Source organism: Hordeum vulgare, chromosome 5H (assembly GCF_904849725.1).
Source record: "Hordeum vulgare subsp. vulgare chromosome 5H, MorexV3_pseudomolecules_assembly, whole genome shotgun sequence".
Classification (NCBI taxonomy): domain Eukaryota; kingdom Viridiplantae; phylum Streptophyta; class Magnoliopsida; order Poales; family Poaceae; genus Hordeum; species Hordeum vulgare.
The window spans coordinates 42,613,078-42,618,954 of NC_058522.1; positions in this window are offsets into that span (position 1 = coordinate 42,613,078).

The window sequence follows — 5,877 nt, forward strand, 5'->3', positions numbered from 1 at the left end:
TAGCCCAAGGAGAACACGGTAGGGACTGTGTGTCCCGCGACTGTGTGTCCTTTGGTTTCAATACCAAGCCGCTCCAAACCAGATGTACGACTGTCACAACAGTTGGAACTGGGTCATCAACTACTGTCTTCGCTGTGAAACGGGTTCTAATTCCTCAACTCCTTACTTTCCTCTGATTATGTGTTGATGACTTTCACTGCTACTGTTTGAAGAATTTGCTGAAGACTTTATCTAAAATTCCTCAACCCAAAATTCTTCACGCTAGTTAATCCTCATCTGTTTTTTTTCGTGCCTGCTCACTTTGCAATCTGTTTTCACATTCCTCACTCTGAAAAACTGCTGTTGTGAAACTTTGCACTTCTGATCCTTTACTGTTTCCGCTGTAAGTTAGTCATCAGTGAGGAATTTACTCAAAAGGAAATTCCTCAGTGATGAAATTCTAAAAATCTCCTATTCACCCCCTCTAGTCGATATAACACACTTTCACTTTATATACCCTCGCTCCTTCACCCTCTTGTCTGTTTTTTGGCCCTGTGAGAGGCGTGCATGCCCTGCTCTTGCCACCTTCCTATGCATGCACATGAGGTGTTCGATGAAATGCCCGAGCCACACTTAAGCTTTTTCCTCTCCAAGCTTGACCTCCAAGCTTCATTTTCCTCAAGATTTGTCTAGGTTTGACGGTGCGCCAACTACACAAGTGTTCTAAAAGGTTAGCTATTTCATCCTTTCATCTCTCACTACTAGTTTAGTTCATTTCAAATGCTCTAAAAGTAGAGTGGTTTGTGGGTTTTAGTGTAGGGGTGTATGTGGAAGTTCTTTTGATTTAGATGCACAATTTGAGCTCAAATTAACTTCTTAGAGTCAGCACATGTGTAGGGTGTCGTCCCGTCTCCGTCCTCATCGTCGTCGACCGCCCGCGCCGATCTCGTCGCCGGCACAACCGTGGCGAGCCTCTTGTTCTTATCTTCTTTTTAAAAGAAAAAAAATTCTTACTTGTATGATTTAGATAGATACTTGTATAAATTTCTTACTTTTATTATTGTTTGTTATTATATAGTGCGATGGTTTTGGTATCCGCCCACGTCGGTCCTCATTCGGCCTATGATTCAGACATGGTATATTTTCTTTTATAACTATTTGTTTCATTTAGTGTTTATGAAAATTATGCCGACCAACATGACATGGATGTTTTTATGTAGGAGGTATGTGAACTGGAAATTCCAACTAACCCTCTTGTCGAGAGATTAAATTTAGTTGAAAAAATAAAAAAGTACTTGAAGAAAAAATTGAAAAATAATTGAGGAGAAGAATATGAATTGGAGTTGCTTGTTGCCGACGTTGTCGATGATCACAAGATCAAGATGGATGCAATGCACTTGAAGATTAGGAATATTTGAAAATATGCCATTGATAAAGAGGCTTGGTATCATTATGTTGTTGGGTCAATTGTTACCTTAGTTGCGATTTTGATCACATTTGTTGTTGCATTTAAATGTTTTACATAGTTGTATGTTGTTTTATGAGAACTATATATGAACTTTATGTATTTATTTTTGCAGTAATAACATTTGATTACTACTGTACTTTGGTTTTAATGTGATGATAAACTTGTATCAATTTGATCATTTCTCTATTCATGATGTTCTGCAATGGTTTTTGATATACTTACTTTCATAAGACATATGAACCGCCAATGGATGTACGATGACCGACGCACTTCGGAGTACATTACGGGCCTGTGTAATTTTCTCGGTGTGGCCAAGGCAACCAACCAGAATGGTTTTATGTACTGTCCATGTGTTAACTGTGAGAATACGAAGGATCACTCTTCCGCGAAAACCCTTCACGTCCACCTACTTGAGAAGGGTTTCATGCCCCACTATTATGTTTGGACCAAGCATGGAGAAAGAGGGGTTATGATGAAAGACAATGAAGAAGAAGAGGATGATGGCAACTATCCGGATCATATGTTCCCTGAATACGGTGATACTGCAAGGGGGGAAGCTAAAGATCAAGAGGCACCAGACGATGTGCCCGATGATGATCTTCGTCGGGTCATTGTCGATGCACAGAGAGAATGCGAAAGTGAAAGGGAGAAGTTGAAGTTCGAGCGCATGTTAGAGGATCACAAAAAAGGGTTGTACCCAAATTGCAAAGATGACAACACAAAGCTCGATACCACACTCAAATTGTTGCAATGGAAGGCATAGAATGGTTTATGTGACAATGGATTTGGGAAGCTACTGAAAATAATGAAGATGAAGCTTCCAAAGGATAATGAATTGCGTGACAGTACGTATGAAGCAAAGAAGGTTCCCAGCCCTCTAGGATTGGAGGTGCAGAAGATACATGCATGCCCTAACGATTGCATCCTCTACCGCTGTGAGTACGAGGATTTGAACGCATGCCCGGTATGTGGTGCAATGCGGTATAAAATCAGACGAGATGACCCTGGTGATGTTGAGGGCGAGCGCCCCAGGAAGAGGGTTCCTGCAAAGGTGATGTGGTATGCTCCTATAATACCATGGTTGAAACATTTGTTCAGAAACAATGAGCATGCCAAGTTGATGTGATGGCACAAGGAAGACCGTTAGAAAGACGGGAAGTTGAGAGCACCCACTGATGGGTCGTAGTGGAGAAAACTAGAGAGAAGGTGGGGGACTTTGCAAGAGATGCAAGGAACATATGGTTTGGTTTTAGTGCAGATGGCATTAATCCTTTTGGGGACCAGAGTAGCAATCATAGCACCTGGCCCGTGACTCTATGTATCTATAACCTTCCTCATTGGTTGTGCATGAAGTGGAAGTTCTTTATGATGCCAGTGCTCACCCAAGGCCCTAAATAACCCGGCAACGACATTGATGTATACCTAAGACCATTAGTTGAAGAACTTCTACAACTGTGGAATGGAAAAGGTGTATGTGTGTGGGATGAGCACAAACAACAGGAATTTGACCTACATGCGTTGTTGTTTGTAACCATCAATGATTGGCCTACTCTGAGTAACCTTTCAAGACAGACAAACAAGGGATACCACGCAGGCACACACTGTTTAGATGACACTGAAAGTATATATTTGGACAAATGTGGGAAGAATGTGTAGCTGGGACATCGTCGATTTCTTCCCACCAACCATCAATGTCGAAGAAAGGAAAGCATTTCAAAGATGAGGCAGATCACCATAAGAAGCCCGTTGAAAGTGCAGTCATGCCTTTAATCATATTTTGATGGTGCTGACAACACAGATATAGGAAACTAATCATCTTAATCGAGTGTATCTCAGGTTTTGTTCCTATGAGAGTTTCCGTATGGATCATGACTAATTTGTCCAGAATGCTCAAGAACGAAGAAACAAGATGAAGTGGTGTATCATTTTATTTGTCTTTCCTGAGTGTAGGGACCCCACACTACTAAGAGGGGATCACTGAGTCTCGCGAGAAACTTGCTCAAAACTATTAGAAATCCCTCTCTCTATCTTCCTTTTTGATCTGCTCCTATCCGACCGTCTGGTGGTTCTCGGACGTCCAGACCCTGGATGGCCGACGTCGTGCGGAAATCCTGAGCCACTCAACATATCTAAAATGTCGGACTTCCGGCGCACTCCGGTCGTCCGAGGACCTCGCGTCCGGGTACCGTAGGAATTCCGTTGCCACCCAACAAATCCAAAATGTCAGACTTCTGACCATTCCGGGCGACCGTGCTCCGGACGGCCGTTGCCCTTCGGATGTCCGTGCGCAGTTTACTTTTTCACGTGATGTTGTCCTAATATCTTCTGTGTCTTCGGATGACCGACGAGCTCCGGAAGACCGTATGCTGGTTACCTCTTGCTACCTCTTGAGCTTGCGTTGGTTTTTCCCTTGAAGAGGAAAGGGTGATGCAACACAATAGCAGTAAGTATTTCCCTCAGTTTGAGAACCAAGGTATCAATCCAGTAGGAGTATCAAGGCAAGTCTCCAAAGTACCTGCGCAAAAACAAACAAACTTGCAGCCAACGCTATAAAGGGGTTGTCAATCCCTTCACGGTTAATTGCAAGGTGAGATCTGAAAGCGGAAGGTGCAACAAAGTGAAATTCTAGAGCTGAAAATATGAAGTGAAGTAGACCCGAGGGCCATAGTGTTCACTAGAGGCTTCTCTCATGATAGTAAATATTACGGTGGGTGAACGAATTACTATCGAGCAATTGATAGAACCGCGCAAAGTCATGATGATATCTAAGGCAATGATCATACATATAGGCATCACGTCCGAGACAAGTAGACCGATACTTTCTGCATCTACTACTATTACTCCACACATCGACCGCTATCTAGCATGCATCTAGTGTATTGAGTTCATAACAAACAGAGTTACGCCTTAAGCAAGATGACATGATGTAGAAGGATAAATTCATGCAATAAATATAACCCCCATCTTTTTACCCTTGATGGAAACAACACGATGCGTGCCTCGCTACCCCTTCTGTCACTGGGTGAGGACACCGCACGGTACGAACCTAGAACCAAGCACTTCTCCCATTGCGAGAATTATAGATCAAGTTGGCCAAACGAAACCCACAACTCGAAGAGAATTACAAGGATACGAAATCATGCATATAAGAGATCAGAGGAGACTCAAATAACATAAATAGATAATCTGATAATAAATCCACAATTAATTGGATCTCGATAAACACACCGCAAAAGAAGATTACATCGGATAGATCTCCATGAAGATCATGGCGAACTTTGTATTGAAGATCCAAGAGAGAGAAGAAGCCATCTAGCTACTAGCTATGGACCCGAAGGTCTGTGGTGAACTACTCACGCATCATCGGAGAGGCAATGGTGTTGATGAAGAAGCCCTCCGTGTCCGAATCCCCCCTCCGGCAGGGCACCAGAACGTGCCCCAGATGGGATCTTGCGGAGACAGAAGCTTGCGGCGGCGGAAAAGTATTTTCGTGGCTCTCTCCCGTGGTTTCAGATTTTTAGGGAATTTTTAGGCGGAAGAGGTAGGGCAAAGGAGACATGGGGGGGCCCACAAGCCTGCTAGGCGCGGCCCCCCCAGGCCGTGGCTATGGGGCTTGTGGCCTCCCCGGAGTCCTTTGCCTTGGTTCTCAAGTTCCCTGGGTATCTTTTGTACCGGAAAAAAAAAATCTTTCCGGAGGTTTTATTCCGTTTGGACACCGTTTAATATTCTCCTCTGAAAAGGTCAAAAAACAGCAAAAACAGGAACTGGCACTGAGTTAATAGGTTAGTCCCAAAAAATATATAAAATGCATACAAAACATCCAAAGTTGACAAGATAATAGCATGGAACCATCAAAAATTATAGATACGTTGGAGACGTATCACCTCTCCACCAAATACGGTGGTAACCAGATGACCTCTGCATCTTCGGACGACCGACCACCGTCGGACGTCCGACACTTTGTGGGTGGCCGGACGACCGTGACCTGCCGGACGTGTGGCAACTCGACAACATAAGTGGCTCCAACGGTCAGCTTTCTACCACCACTATATATAGTCTTCCCCCACCTTGAGTGGGGTTGGTTGAACACAGCTGAAACACTCTAATAATATCTTTCTCTCTCACTCCCATTTGCTTACACCAAATCCTAGATCCCAAGAGCATTTGTGAGCCCCTTTGAGTGTTGTTCCAATCAAAAGATATATCGTCTCCCTCTCATCCTCTCAACCCAAGCTATTTGTGATTTGAGCAAGTTTTGAGAAGTCCCGGTGATCTTGTTACTATTGGAGGTTGGAGACTCCTAGGCGGTAGGAGTTCTTCGGAGAGGAATCAAACCTTTGTGATTTCCTCCGGAAAGTTTGTGAGGGTTTGGAAGCCACCTCAAAGGCTTACCACTAGTGGTTGAGAAACACCTTCGTGGTGTTGTCTCA